Raw genomic sequence first — 16,938 nt, forward strand, 5'->3', positions numbered from 1 at the left:
TTGCTTGCTCCTTCCTTCTTCTTACCTTCTTTTCCTTTCTTGATCCAATTCCAAAGTGCTCCAAGAAAACTCTAAGTGTCCAAGAGTGAGAGAGAGAGAGAGATAGAGAAAGCGTGATGAGAGAGCTCCAAAACTGAACTGACAAAAAGTTACAAACTGATCCTTAGAAGCATTTTCATCAATTAGGCCTCTATCTTCTTCATTTTCCTCCTCACATGAAACTTGTGACCTTTCAACTTCATTTTCTCCTAATTTTCATTATTTTCATAAATAAATGTGCCAAAAATGCCATTTTTCCTTTTCAAAGCCTTAGCCATTTCCTTTGCCAATTTCCTTAGCCATAATAAACCGAATGAACACCCACTAGGATGTTTTGCCCAATATTCAGCTTGGAATAAGTGTCCCATCAATTGTGGTTATTCTTTTTGCCTTTATTAACTTTTATTACATGGAATTTTCACCAGGGATGTTACATATTTCATGTTGCTATGATAGTTTAGTGTAGGATTGATCTATTTCCTTTACATTGCTTTGTGCCTTTAATTCTTTGCATTTGGTTTTGAGAGACTAGAAACCATAACTAGAATCCTTTGCCTTTAAAAAACAACCTATTATCGAATTCATGGACACTACTTTATAGAGTGAAAGATTTCATTTTTAGGCTTTTCCATGGGGTTTATCAATATTGTTATTTAGTTGTTGAAATTGATTGCTTAGTAGTTTTCAACATTAGATAGATTAGGGATTTGATCTTGCATATATTTTGTTAGCATCTCCAAGTACTACGAACCCGATTTGATAGTATTAAATGTTGGTAATATAATATATATATTTTGACCAACTTTTTTAGCATTATTGATGAGGTGCTAAAAGGTCTTAGAGCATTGATAACTTAGTTCTTTTCTTATGTTTTCTAACACTTGTGGCTTTGGCAAGGAGAAATAGTAAGATGCATTGACACCCTATTGAAAGGGTTTTAGCCTAACACATCCACTTTAATGGGTTTCTCCAAAGCCCCGTCATGTTGGTTTAGTTGTCTGTAAGCAATTGTGTTTTCTTTTTAGCTTAGTTCATGGAAAGGAAGAAACTAACTCATGATTAATATATAATTGGTGACAGTAGATCTTAGTAATGTGAAGGTGTCCAAGTACATGACAAGTTTTTCTTCGAAATTGTTTTCTTTTAGTATATTTCATTTATTCCTTTAAGAATTTTTTATTTGGATGTTGCAAGAACCATGTTTTACTAATCCGAGTGTGAGACAGGGATCAAAGACTAGCAAGATGAACTCAAAATTTATCAAGGTTTTCAAGAATGTTCCTCCAAGAAATTTCTCAGATTTTAGCAGCCACTGTTGTCTTCACCTTTCAAGAAGAGGAAATCTTGGCAACTTTCAAGAACATATCTACCTCTCCAGAAGTGATAGAAGACCAAAAGTTTTGTGAGACACAAGTAGATTTAGAAGTCTTCTCTAATCATCTTCATCAATATTATGAGGAGACCAAAGAATCATGGCCCAAACTAGATGGAGAGCAGCTATTAGAACCTGAGATCGAAGAGTTCCTAACATGCATATCACCATATCTAGCATGCACTCAAGAGACCAATCATTCGATAGCAGAAGATCGACATGACATTGTAAAGGAGGATATACATAATGGATTAGATGAGAAAGAGAGCCATGAACATCACAACCCTATTGAAAGTTGGTTCTAGATGACCATCAGATCAAAGCACCACTCTCTTCTTCAACAACTCTCCTCATCTTATCATTAAAAGTAGTTGGTTTCTCATACTATGGTATACATTGAAGCCTATTTCTTAAACCTGAGTATGAGTACATTTATTGTCGTGTTATGCACACGACTTCACTGGATGTATTCTTACACTTGAAGGGGGGTTCTCTTTTTCAAAGTACGATATGGAAATATGATGAATAAATGAATAAAACAGTAAAGATAAAAATAAGCCTAATTATGAAAATCGGTCAACCGGTGCAACTAGACATGGATCTTGCTTGAAAATTAGGTTTCCTAGCGGGAAAGATCCACAATAAACTTTGTAAGTTTATATTGGTTCCATTGGTCCTTCAAAATTTTCTTGGTTTTATGCTCAAGTTGGCGAATGTGGGATTCCTTTAGGCCCACCATCCAACAGATCTTGTCCCATCAACTTCAACACCTTATATGGGACCAAGATTAGAGATATTTTTGAGTTCCTTAGAGTTTGCATAAATTAATGGCATACTTCTTCACTAAAAACAAGGGAATACTTCAATTTCTCTTGATTTCTATATCCCACAGGTGACTCGACTTCAACACATCCATTCATACTTATTGGAATGCATACTTTCACCTTGACACTCATTGAGATTAATGGTGAGTTGTCTCAGATTGTTTAATGGCATCCATTAATGGTCAGTAATCCAGTTATTTCTTTCTATGTTTGACTTCAGCAAAGCTTATTCACATAGATATAATTATGCTAGATACGGTTTATGTCGAATAATATTTGGTTCATGATTCTAACATTAGTTTGCAGCAACATGCGAACAAAAAAAAATAGAGAGGGATCCACTCTCCAATATCATCTTACGGTTCTATAGTTTCAGTATCATTTCAACAAGTATGTGTACAATTTAAGCCTATTTTAGGAAAATAATAGCTAATATCCATCAACATCAGCCCCATCCTTCTTTTACACAACATTAGTTCCAAATATTTATGCCTTGTACAGTTCAGATTTGATCCTCAACAAGCTCAGATTTAACAATTATCTTAGTAAGTGTTGGCAGCTAAACAAATTTTGAGGAAAAATGTTTTTATTTCTTTAATTTATTAGGGATAAAGGAAAATTTATATGCAACTTCTCATATGCTCGTCATTATATTCTTCTTCTTATCTAATTTCATTTACCAATCTATACCATGCTTATTATCTCAACTTCTCTTTTCCACCTTAAAAACAAACCCCTCAATCCAAAAACTTGATTCTTGTCCTCTATTGGACAAATTTCACATTATACAAACCTCGAGGAGGATATTGAAGACTTATTTTCCAAGAAGTTGGTGGAGTGCATCAAAGAAAAATTATTTTGTTACTTACTATAATTCTCTGCTTATGCCCATGAGATCACATAGATTTGGATTAAGGACCCTGTTTCTAGTCAAGAAATGGGAGATAATAGTGGATTTGTATTCAACATGTTTGATGGTATGGTGCAACGTCAAAAGGTTCGGTATTGGGCATGGGTACTTGTTTTGGCCACATCATAGAAGGAAAATGAGTTGGAATTTGCTTGTGTTTGTTACAATAACTTTGTTTTTTTCACCCACCTATTTGTGTCGTGAGAATTCTCATTCTTCCCCATTATTAGAAGATACATGAAATAACATCAAGTATGTGGTACAATTGCATTTAATTGTATAGTACCTATAGAGTCAAAACTCATTTGGAAAAAGCCCCAAATATCCTAATAGTTGCCTTATTTTTTGCCCATGATTACTATGGAAGGGAAATCAATTTTTGGTTCGGGGGCCCAAATTGTTCAAACTGTATCAGACTACTAGAGGAAATACTTTTTGTGCTTCATGGAAATATGTTTTTATTACAATTTCAACTCCATGGAGCGTTAGAGTTATAAAAAAGGGGACAAGTTACAGAAATCTATGGTTTCAAACAATGAATTAAGGAAAAGTGTTATGAGTGACGTTAGAACAAGTTTAGGAAAGTTCTTTAATAACGATTATGATGGGATTATTGCAAGCAAAGGGAATTGTTGCAGTTCTTGGAATGATATCCTAGTTTAGTACCTGATGTGGACTAAAGCTAACTAAATCTAAGTGTGCTTTAAGTTATGTCAATGTGCATGTACACCGCATGAAAGCACTAAAGATAGCTAAAGCTAACTAAAGTTAAGTGTGCTTTATGTTAAGTTAAATATAAGCATAAGATTAAATAATCAAAATATGATTTTTCTAAGAGATCGTCACCTCCTCTATTTTGGTATTACCACATGAATATTTTGGAATGACGGCACTAAATGTAGGTAGCACATACAAGCATAAGCATAAGTAGAACATTTTATTGATGTTTCTTCTCTTTCTTCCAATGAATTTTAAGAAAGATTGCTCAAGATAAGAGTCAAACCATGCTTGGAATACAATAAACTATCTCAAACTTTTTCAAGTTCAAATGTCGACTCGAAGCCCAGAAGCAATCAAATTCATTATCATTTTCTTAGAAAAAAATACAGTTAGGGTCATCGTGAAATGATGCATAGCTCTAAGTTTAATGGAATTTCTCTAGGAATCAACTACTTGGTTCTCTTTGTTTTAACAATCGTATTTGGCACAAGAAAAAAATATATTTACTCCGTAGCAATGAACCAACATAGTTTAAATTCTTCCTTTCTTTCGTTCTAGAGGTGCCTATACATGCTAAGAAGACAATGGAATTTAGTTGATAAAGATCACTTGAGATATAATTTCATGAATAATTTTGATAAAGCCAAGAAAAATCTTGATGATAGATCTCGTTCCCTAGCATCATCAAAGTATATAGTTAGTAGTGCAAATGAAGAAGATAAGGCGGTCGTTTTTTAATGGGGGAGTATAGTTCCTTCTTATACATGGAATTCGTCGCAACAAACACGTTCCAGAATCCATCCATAGGATGTAATTATTTGTCAAGATGTAAATATATATCCCGCAACTCACTAGCCTCTGTCATGAAAACCTTCTACAAATTTCTTTACAAATCTTTATATTGCTGACAAGATTTTCAATGATGCTTTTTAGGTTGTTGAAGGAAAACCCAAGTGTGTATGGAAGAGATGGCCCGATTTGTGTATGGCTACAAGAAAGTGTGCCATAAATTATAAACTTTCCCTTTTCCATAAAATAATAAAAAATAAAGTGTACACAATAATCTCTTTTTGTCTTAATTCAATAAGGGGATTTTGTTATTTTTAAATCTAGCGCAATTTTGTGAGCACAAAACCATAGCATGGGGAAATCACTATGTTTTTAACATTTTTATATTACATGAAATGTTTATGACTGTGTGAGATGTAACACCGCACAATACACTTCTTACTACATATAGACATATGAAAATATCGTATTTTGGTAGCATGAAATCAATGGAAATACTTTAATGGCATAAAATGAGAAGGCCTGCACATTTTTTGATACGATTGTCTATGTTCCAGCAGAGGTCCTTAAGCATGTGTTCCAACAATTGGAAACGATGTATGGACACTTGATCTGTAAATCAATCTTGAGTGATCTCAGTTAAATAATTAATAAATGAAGGTATTACAGACTCATGTGCTGGTGTGTGTCTATGTTATTTTAGGCAACGGATCGATCAGATTGCAAAATACACAGACACTGGAAGATGGAAAATAGTAAGAGAAACACAGTAAGCAACTGCAAGAACACAACAATTAATAAGGATTTCACCCTATCCTCTCGGGCTACATCTCCGATCCAACTTTCAGTGGTGGCATTCTTTTATTGTGTCTTTAAAGCAGATATTTACAATGAGGAGCTCAATCTGAGTCTCCTAAAATAGATAATGGTTGGTAGGGTGGTTCTTGGATTCCCCAAGCCACTAGAGTGCACAAACTCTTTCCTTACGAGATCTTGACCTCTCTGGTCTTTAATGGGAGGAGCCCAATTTGGTGCTCAATTCCCGACAGATCCTCTCAGGGATTGCCTGAACCTCTCAAGCTTTCTACCTACTCGATGCTACCTTAGGTCAGCTCGGCTCTCTGTTTTTCTGCTTCTTGCTTCATTGTCTTTTCTTCGCTCTTGCTCTCTCTGTCTTCGTTCTTTTCTTCTCTCCATGTGTTCTGTTCTCTATCTGTTCATGGCTTAAAGCCAATTTGTCCTTGACTGTTCGCTTCCTCTTCCACCCCTTCAGATCACCTGTTGTTGTTTGCTTGGAGTTCCCTGCCTCTGCATCATCGCCATCATCCACAGGGAAGTGGCCACTTGTCCTCTCACGAACTGTGCCAACTCTTCCTCGACGGTTCGGTATTTTCAGTTACATTGTGGAATGACTCATCCACCAACTCAACGGTCAAATCGGACTTCAAACTTCTCTATGTTGCGGCTTAATTCCCCTGTAAAATTTGGTTCCTCCATCGGGCGCAATCTCCGTCGTCATATCTGGAGCCCCCAAATCCTACGATATTCGCTCATTTGGCGCAATTGAATTGCTCGACCGTTAGTGTGCGATGAGAGGTGGTTTTCTCTCTCATCCGTTGGACACGCGTCGTGCGCTGAATGGGATTGCTCATTTTCATCCAAATACGCTTACCGCCCAAGGATGCCCCCGATAGACTGCCGGTTTTGGAGTGCAGGACCCACCTTTCGCCTTAGCGCTTTCCCCATGGTTTCCTAGCTTCCCATGTGACTAGGCTCTCGAGGCCTTTCCTTCTCAAGGGGTTTTTCCCAGCGATGCACGATAAGCGCTAATCACACTTCAGAAATGGCCTCTGTTTCCCGATCCAGGCTTCCCAAGTGCCAATTTTTCCTCTTGCACAATCTCCATGGGCCTCGGTCAGCGTGCTTTGACCGAGGTCCTCGTCGTTCCTTGCTGATTACAAACTGCCACTGTCGAGAGGTCTTCTTGATCGCTCTATGTTCATAAATTTGAATTCTGTCCAGTTTTGATACAGTCATGGCTCTCTGATAATTTTCATGGATCCAATTCAGATCACGGCCTTCCCACTGAAAAAGCTTCTGGACCACCAAAAGTTGGTTTTCAAGCATCGACTAAGTGAGGGTACAATTGTCTCACTCATCCACTCTCTATCCACTTTGCACTGCTCGGCTTTGAACCCTTGAGCCCAATTCTGAGGTATTCAACATCTCCTCTATGCGTCGTCCTCACCTTCCTATCCAGAACTGTGTCTTCCTGCAATTCATTAAGATATTCAGGTAGCAAGTCATCAATAGAAGGAAATTGACTCTGCTCTTTGAGATCCTCAATTAGTGAGGGTTCAAACAATCTCAAACAATCTGCATTTACGACTGAGTAGATGTGCATGTAAGCTGGTAGATCAAGGCGAAAAGAATTCTCACCAATCTTCTCAAGTATCTTGAAGGGTCCATACCTGATAGGCTTTAGCTTTTTACCTTCACCTTGCATCATGTCCTTGTTGATATATAGCCAGACCTGGTCACCAACTTGGAAACTATGCTCCATCCGATGCTTGTCATGCCTTGCCTTGTATTTGGCTTGGCTCTTTTCCAGTTGTTCATGTACTGCATGGTGGATCTCTTAGATTTGTTCAATGAACCTAGTTTCCCTATCCACATCACTGTGTCCCTCAACTATGGTGTCTTTACCAAAGACAAAATCCAAAGGAGACCTTGGAGTGAAACCAAAATAGGTCTCAAAAGGAGATCTTTGTGTAGAAGAATGGTTTGCTCTATTGTAAGCATGCTACACATAACACAAATGTTCATCCCAAAGCTTAGGATGTTTACTGCAATATCCTCTGAGTAACTGGATCACTGTCATGTTAACTACTTCTATCTCGCCATCAGTTTGTGGATGAAAAGTTGTGCTTTTCTTCAGTTTGGTGTCCATCAGTTCCCATAGACTTGACCAAAACTTTCCCACAAATCGGGTGTCTCGATCAGATACAATGGAAGTGGGTAATCCAAAATGAACCCATACATGTTCAAAGAACAGTTTTGCAGTTTGTTCAGTTGTAATATGTTTATTACAAGGTATCAAAATACACATTTTGCTGAACCTATCCACAACAATATATAGATAATCATGACCTTTCCTATATTTAGGCAGTCCTCCAACAAAATCCATAGAAACACTTTCCCAAGGGTGAGAAGGAACTGGTAATGGAGTGTAAAAGCCTAGTTTTCTATTGTTGGGCTTTCTTTTAGCACACATAGTACACCCTCTTACATATCTAGAAACTGTCTCGTTCATTTTTGTCCAATAACAAAATCTTTGCAGTGGTGCAATTGTTTTACTTACCCAAAGTGACCTGATATCAGAGAAGTGTGTGCTTCTCTAATTATCTTTACTCTTTCAATTTGTGGAATGCATAACTTCCCACAATGGTACAAGAGTCGGTCCTTTACATGATAATCCAATTCTTCTACTCGTTTTCCTTGACTTAAAGTTGCATATACATCTTTAAAGTCTATATCTTGAGCATATTGTTCAATGTAGCTCTCATGTAACACAGAATTATGCTTAAGTATAGTAGATGCATTTATAATGGGTCTAGATAACATGTCTGCAACTTTATTATGTATGCCCTTTTTATATCTGATGACTAAATGAAACTGTTGTAGAAAACCCATCCATGTATTGTGTCTTGATTGCTGCAACTTAGTTTGGGAGTGTAGATATTGAAGTGGTTGATGATCAGTATGTAGTACTGTCTCTTTTCCCATTAAGTAATGTTTCCACTTTTTCACACTCTGAACTAATGCATACAATTCTTTATCATATGTGGGATAGTTAACCACTGCATAATTAAATGTCTCAGAATGATAACATATGGGTTTACTATGCTATGTCAACACTGCTCCATGGCATAGTCACTGGCATCTGTTTGGATTTCAAATGGTCTTTGAAGATCGAGCAGTGTTAGTACAGGTGTTGTTCTAATCTTTTCTTTCAAGGTGTCGAAGTCTTTTTGTTGTTTGCCTCCCCACTGAAACACCTTGTTCAATCCTATTAAAGCATGTAAGGGAGTTGCAATTAAGGAAAAGTTAGAAATGAACTTCCTCCAATATTGTGTTGCTCCTAAGAAGCTTCTAACTTCTATAGCAGATTTGGGTTTAGGCCAGTTTACAAATACTGCCACCTTAGAGGGATCTATCTTCAATTCACCACCCCCTACTATATGACCCAAATAATTTAGAGATGTTTTGCCAAATTCACATTTTGAGATTTTAACATGAAGTTTTTCTCTTTTAAAAACATCTAGTGTCTGCTTAACATGCTTTAAGTGTTCTTCCCACGTTTTGCTAAAAATCAGAATGTCATCCAGATACACAATAACAAAATCATCAAGAAAAGGTCTGAGTACATCATTCATTAATCTCATGAAAGTAGCAGGAGCATTAGTTAAGCAAAAAGGCATAACCAACCACTCATACAATCCCTACTTTGTTTTGAAAGTAGTCTTCCATGCATCTTGTTCTGCAACTCTAACCTGATGGTATCCACTGTGCAATTCTAGCTTGGAGAAATAAACACCTTCTTTCAATTGATCTAGAAGATCATCTATGCGAGGAAGGGGATGACGATTTTTTATTGTTTTCTTATTTAGTGCTCAACAATCAATGCACATTCTCCACGAGCCAGCTTTCTTTCTCACCAAAACAATTGGTGACCCACATGGTGATGTGCTAGGTCTAATGAACCCTTTCTCGAGCAACTCCTGCACCTGCTTCTTGATTTCAGCATTCTCTAAAGTGGACAACCTGTACATTCCAATGTTAGGCAATGGAGCATCTTGCTACAAAATAATATCATGCACTATTTCCTTTTTGGGTGGCAGACCTTTAGGTTCTTGAAACAAGATATCATACTCTAAAACAACCTTTTCTAAATCAGCTTGTTGTTTAGCATTACAACCCTCAAATACATTGGTTTTATCAAGTTTTTTTTCCTTTACAACCATCAGTAAGAATTGTTTGCATGAATTTATCATTCTTTTCATCTACCCTGAGTTTATGAGAGTATAATTATTCTTGAGCTTATGAGCTCTTACAAAGTATTCGATTCCATCTTTAACAAGTAGATACTTGTTCTCAACTCTATAGAAAATAGCTTTTCTATCATAAAAGTAAGGACTTCCTAAAACAATTCCACATATATCCAAAGGAATTATGTCTAACTCAACCTCATCTACAAATGCTGACCCAAAAGAAAACTTGAGTTTGCACTGTCTAGTCACTTGTAGTTGTGCTTTATCATTCAACCATCCTAATGGGTATGGTTTCTTGTGAGGTGTAGTTACTAATCCCAACTTCTTTACAATTGCTTCATAATTAAATTTCCTTGTGAGCCACTATCAAGCAAAGTATCAACCTTTTGATGTTTGGAGATAACTTGAATATGGAAAAGCTCATGTCTTTTTCTCTCATTTTCTTCATCAATAATAGATTGAGCAGAATTACTAGTAGATGCTTCAGAATTCTTACCTTTTATACCTATGGCTGCAATGGTTGTTTCATCTCCCGAGTCTGACCCCAAATCTTTCTGAATAGCTGTAGTAGTCTTCTTCTTCTTGCCCTCGAACTTCTTAGGTCTCAGCTCTGGATGCAGAATCCAACAATGCTCATCATCATGCCCATCCCTTTTACAGTGAGTGCATGAAGCCTTGCTTTTCTATGCAGTGTTAGCCTTCCTTGCTTTCCATTTCTGCTTTCTTTTCTCCTTATTCTTGCTTGCAGTGGGTTGGGATGATCCCCCAACTTCTGGACTTCCATTCTTCCCTCTAGCTTCTAGATGAGTAGCTTGTACAGATACCTCATCTATACTAATGGGATTAAACATGAGGATGGTGTGCCTCATGTAGCTGTGTAGACCACCAATGTACTTCAACAGAGTCTTAGGTGAGCCTACTGAGATTCATAGAATCAAGGCTCTTTTTTTAAATTCTTGAGTGTACCCTTGCACACTTTTCCCTTTCAACTGTCGAAGAGTTTTCCAACTCATCATGGCTTGCTGCATGTAGGCCAATGGATAGAACTGCTTTTTGATTGCAGAAACAAATTCACTCCAGATAGAGATAGTCTTACCATGTCTTTTCATGTCAGCTTGGGTTCTGCCTTCCCACCAAACCAAGGCAGTGCCTCCAAGGCGTAGGCTTGCCAGCTGAATCTTGCTCTTGTCTGAATTGATATTTTGCACTCTGCAATAAACATCAATTTGTCTAATCCAATTTTCCAACTTTTATGCATTCAACTCTCCATCATATATAGGTAAATCAAATTTAACATCCAGTTTGATCAAATATGCTTTCTTTTTGTGTTCAGGGCTATTAGGAGGTGTGAGAAAGCTTTCCTCTTTCCCTTTTCCTTTTGAGTGGTCATGGAAGTGAGACTCATCTTCTCCTTTGTCTTGTTTAGAGCATGATGAATCTTCATCCTTATGTTTTCTAAAGTCCCTATACATTTCTTCTACCATGTACTTTATGGCTAGGAAACTATCTATGAATCGAGGGTCTGGCCCCATAGAACCTTCCTCTGACATTGTCTTCCGAGGATAGACTCTCCTAATTTCAGGATTAGTTTCAACGAACTCTCCTTCTCCTAATTTGAGCTTTGATCTAGTTAGCATTCAACAACTAAACCAACACAAGCTTGTCTAACTGATCCAAATTGGATCCATGAAGAAAATCAAAGGAACCATGGCTATATCAGGTCGGAACAGACTTCAAATAATTAAAGAGCAGCGACCAGAAACACCTTTAAAAACAGTGACAGTTGGCAGCCAGCATGGAACGATGAGGACCTCGGTCAAAGCACACTAACCGAGGCCCATGGAGACTGCATAGGAGGCGAAATTAGCCCCTGGGAAGCCCAGATCAGGAAAACAGAGGGAGTTTTTTATCGCGTATCACTGGGAAAAAACCCTCAAGAAGGAGAGGCCCCAAGCTCTCGGTCACGTGGGAGCCGAGAAAACCGTGGGACAAAAGGCTAAAAGCTAAAGGCAGGACCCACTCCAAAACTGACAGTATTGATCGGGGGCATCCTTGGGTGGTAAGCGGTTTTGGTGAAAGCGGAGCGATTCCACTTAGCGCCCGACGCATGGCAAGCGGAGGAGAGAAAAAACGGCTGCTCATTGCGTGCTAAAGGTCGAGCAAGTCAACCGCGTGAAATGAGTGGATGGCGTTGGATCTAGGGGATCCAAATTGGATGGCTGATAATGCGCCCAACGGTAAGACCGGATTTAATGAGGGATCAAGCCGTGATTTCGAAGAATTTGAGGTCCGCTTTGATCGCCAAGGTGGTAGAAGACTCATTCCCCAGCGTAACTAAAGAAACGAAGAAGCTGGCACAGTTGCAGGAGGACAAGTGGCCACTCCTTGTGAGCCTGATGATGACACTGAGGCAGGGAACTCCAAGCGGAGCTATAGCAGGCGGATCAATGGAGGGGAAGAGAAATCAAATAGCCATGAGCTCGAATGGCTTTAAAGCCATGAACAAGACAAAGCAGAAGACAAGGGGAACATCGAAGACAGAAAACAGAGAAGAGAAGAAACAGTGAAGCAAAAAGCAGAAAAAAGACAGAGGGCCGAGTTGACCAAAGGCAGTGTCGAGCACTAGAGAGCTTGAGAGATTTAGGCCATCCCTGAGAGGATCTGTCAGACCAGAGAGGTCAAAGAGCTAGTAAGGAAAAGAATCTGTGTACTCTAGTGGCTTGGGGAATCCAAGAACCACCCTGATAAGCAAATCTATTTCAGCAGATTCATATTGAGCTCCGGCATTGTAATTCTCTACTTAAGACACAATAAAATAAGGCCACCACTAAGAGCTAGACCAGAGACGTAGCCCTGGAGGATAGGGTGAACTCCTTATTAATTTCTTGTGTTCTTATATTTTCTTACTGTGTTTCTCTATTGTTTTCCATTTCAAGTGTCTGTGTATTCGCAATCTAATCAATCCATTGCATAAATAACATAGACACACACTGTCACACGAGTCTATAATACCTTCATTTAATAAATCTTTAACTGAGGTCACTCATAAGGTGATTATCAGATCAAGTGGTATCAGAGCTTTAGGCTGTAAGGTTAGACAAGCTTGTGTTGGCTTAGCTGTTGAATGCTCACTAGATCAAAGCTCAAATTAGGAGAAGGAGAGTTGGTCGAAGCTAATCCTGAAAATGGGAGAGTCTATCCTTGGAAGACAATGTCATAGGAAGGTTCTATGGGACTGTTGAAGCCCCGAAAATCGGGTCTACAACAAGGGGGATACCCGCCCGGTCCGGACCTTGGTTGGCAGCTCCTTTTCTATTTTGTATAGCGGATCCGACTGGGGATGTGGGACCAGTTTCCTAATTTATGTGTGTGTGTGTGAGAAAGATGGATATTTCTGTTTCTAACAGTTTCTAAATGGAATACTTCTACTCTAATTCTAATCTACTAATAAGGAAATTATATTCTAATAAACAGAAATATGTAAATCTACATTAACCCGGGGTGTAACCTTTCCTGTATGCGATCTAAAATGATTTCAAACAACAACTGGTAATAAAGATCATTCAGTTGTTATAAGAAAAGAATTCAATAAATATGAACCACTTCGTATAAAAAGTTAGACGAAACAATTGTGAAAAACATATCGCATAATAAGCTATTCATATACTAAGCGTAAATAAATAGCTATCACCGTACAAAAGTTCCAAATGATAACTCAGGCATTCATACATCAATATATAAATAACTGAACTGAAAACCACTTTAACACAAGGCAGAAATAGTTAAGAGATAGAAATACCATTTATAACTAGTCCTACTCATGAGCTTCAAGCGATAACGATTTATCTCTTCTTGATCAAATATCCACTAAGAGTACAAAAGTGCAACATCAGTAGCAGATATCAAATGCAAACATCAATAAATCTTGTTCCATTCATTCATCAAAACCTCCTCAGAGGGTACAGAAGTGCATGTTCTAGGGATAAGTTTTTGATAAATTTCAGGACCCTTCTCTAAATGCATGAGAAGGGTTTAAATACTACTAACTAAATCTAAAAATAAATTATTACAAAAATATAGGATGTGGTTTAAATGACCGTCCTCTTTTCAGGAAAATAAAACAAAATTAAAACTAAAATTGAATCTAAAATTAAACTACTTCTGTATTTGGTCCTTGAAATCGCATGCATGCAGCATCTATTTGAGAAGAGTCGGCTGGCCGACTTCCGATTTTAGCTGAGCTGAGAAAATAGAATCGACAAGAGCTGGCGCCATCTTTTCAGCCGAATTGATGATACACTTAAGAGTCATCCACTGGCTATGTGGCTTTACCAAGTAAGCCCAGTAATAATCCCAGTTTAACCTGGTTAACCCTTGAATTGCATCTGCCTTTTCTTTTGCCTTCTGCTTCCAATCTGCCTGTAGTTGCTGTCATGCAATTTTCAGAGCTTGCAGGTGACTTGGCAATTAGCAGCTTGCCTTTTCGAGCAAACTCCCTCCGTTTCTTGATCCAGGTTTCCTTGATGCGTTTTTCGCCTTTTGCACTTTTTCCTTCCAGCAGATATAAAGTTCAAAATTTGTAAAAATAATACTTCCGTGAACTCTTGACTTTGAGTTTTAAACTGTGTGTTTCTGATATCAACGTTGTCCAGTATCCACTTCACCATGTCTGTGTATGGGAGAATTTTGGGCCTTGCTGCTATTCGGTGTAAGAATGAGCAAGCTAGCTCTGTAAGGGATGCTTCAGAAGAACCATTTGAGCTCGCAGTAGCAACAACTTCCATTACTTTGGGATTCTCCTCTTCAATCAAATTATACATGCCTTCCCACGTAGCAATTCCCGCGTCTCTGTTACAGGCCGTGTCTGTATACAAGGGCGCCATTTCCTTTTCTTCAGAGCTCGGAGATTTGCTTTTCTTTCCCATTTTATCCTGCGTATTGCTTTGTATTGGCCTCTATTCTCCGTTCCTTAAATTCACAAGTGAAGTGAAAATGAATGAAAAGCAAGGGTGATGGGAAAGTTGTAAATGCCGCAAACGCATAAAGTATACCACCTTACGTGAGATGATTCTTTGATAAGCACACACCCATATTCCATTAATAACTGGCAACTAACTCATTTATTAGCATTAAAGCGCATAACCAGGTATCAGCTTAAGGAAAATACTTTTCTTGAAGAACGAGCCTGAAAGATCTGCGATGAAGCGATTTTGCGATTTGCTTCGCAATATCGTTGATCGCAACATCGCGAAATGATAACATCGCAGACCGCTGCATCGTGATATCGCATTATCGCATTGTCGTTGTATCGCGAGATCGCAATATCGCAATATCGCAGAAATGTTATGTATGACAATCTTTGTTAACCTGTTTTTTGAAAAATGCGATTTTGCGATCGACGTTATCGCATATTGGCAAATTAAAGTGTTTTGTTGTAAATTGTGTTGTATGCGATGCGATATTTCATTATCGTACATCGCAATCTCGCAATGTTTAAAATTCAGCTCATAAGGAGGTATCCCGTTATCTTTTTGCGATGCGATATTCCTAAGGAAAGATTTGTGTCTTACCTTATCATAAAACTTAGATTTTTTGGATTTTTCAAGGGGGGCTTCCTAAGTTTATGATGGTAATTTTATTTGAAAAAGGAAATTTAAACACTACTTTGATTTTTTTAATTTTTTGCCAAGGGTCCCCACTTATTTAGTATTAGGAATTACACTAAATAATAAGGGGGGTTGTTGTTGGCCACAACAATTGGTGATTCACTTGGAAGAACCAGTTATCTCTACTGCTTTTTGAATTTTCAAAACTTCCAATACAGAAAATTTTCCAGAAAGTTAAACTTTATTATAGAAAGATAAAGTACATTAATCTTTGACCTGTCAATGACATTTTGTTTCAACTATTTTCAACTTCGATTATTTGCTACCTCAAGCTAGTCCTTGTATTTACATCAGTCATTACTTGGCTTGTAAAAATAAAACAAAGTCTTCTCTGTAAACCAGTTTTAAATATGCTCATTTGTCATAGGTAGAGCCGAGTCTACTGCCAGCAAGCGTTTATAGCCTCGACAGGGTTACCTGTTATCCAGCAATGATCTTGTATCCTACTTAAAGAAACCTACAATTCCCAAAGAAGAATCCACATCCACACTTTCTTCTTTCATTTTCTTTTTATTCTTAAAGAGCAATGTCTTGGTTTGGTAGCCAATTCATGACACAGTCATTCATTGATTTATAACTTTGCTGAACAAGCTGGCTCGTGATGAGACCCCTTGTCTTTTGATTGCAACAATCTTGAGTCATTGCCCTGTTGTGGTATGCAGTATTGGAAAAGTCAGCAAGTTATAACATCTATGATCATGATAAGCCGGCTCGTGATGAGACCTCTCACTCTTTAAGATAAAGTGTATCCTTGGATTGTTCCTCTGAAAGTTGTGATTTCCTTAGTAGGGAGGAAGTCATTGTTTCCTTAAGATAGCTCTGGACGACAATAATAGAGTTTTTGGAAATAGTTGTTCTACAGAGAATCTTTATTTTGTTATTGATACCTTTCATTGCACTGATATAAAACAATTTCTCACTAAAGGTTGTTTTCATCAAATTTTATGAAGTTGAAACTAGTATCATATCTAGGCTAGAGGTTTTTTACTGTATCTTTCAATAATAAAGATCAATTTTCCAAAAGATTTTCTATTTATACAAGCGAAATATCAAAATTTGAAAGAGAATTGGTGTCTTTTTTGTAAATGCCTATTGTAACCATTCACAACTGGTTTTATTATGAAAAGAAAAACAACTATTCTACAAAATAGAAGAATGTTCTTCTATGGAAAATATTTCTTAAGGATCTGACCATTAACAGGTAAAGAATCTCTTTTCCCTGTTAAATCTTGTAACATGAAGGTAGACGAACCTATGACTGCTATGATCTGAAAAGGACCAAGCCACATTCTTTGGAATTTTGTATGTTTTCCCTTTTCCTCATGAGCCTTGTCCCATTTTAAAACTAGATCTCCCATCTGAAAATCTTTTCTAGATATCATATTGGAATCAAAAGAGGCCTTTACCAATGCTTGATGATGAGCCTGAGTTACCTTAGCCCGTTCTCGTTGTTCTTCTAGTTTAATTAATTCCATCTGCCTAAGTTGTAAAGAGGAAGTTGGTACTTCATCAATATATTGAACCAAGGCTAAAGAGGGAATTGCAAGATGTGTTGGAAGAACCACTT

At 37.7% G+C, this 16,938-nt stretch overlaps 1 pseudogene; it reads left to right on the forward strand.

The window, feature by feature from the left end:
- Positions 1-11,890: 11,890 nt before the first annotated feature.
- Positions 11,891-16,938, forward strand: part of LOC149155048 (uncharacterized) — a 51,734-nt pseudogene continuing 46,686 nt past the window's right edge.

This window comes from Pinus tabuliformis, chromosome 9 (assembly GCF_031772625.1).
Source record: "Pinus tabuliformis cultivar Carrire ecotype Pingquan chromosome 9, CPIR1, whole genome shotgun sequence".
In the NCBI taxonomy this organism is placed as follows: domain Eukaryota; kingdom Viridiplantae; phylum Streptophyta; class Pinopsida; order Pinales; family Pinaceae; genus Pinus; species Pinus tabuliformis.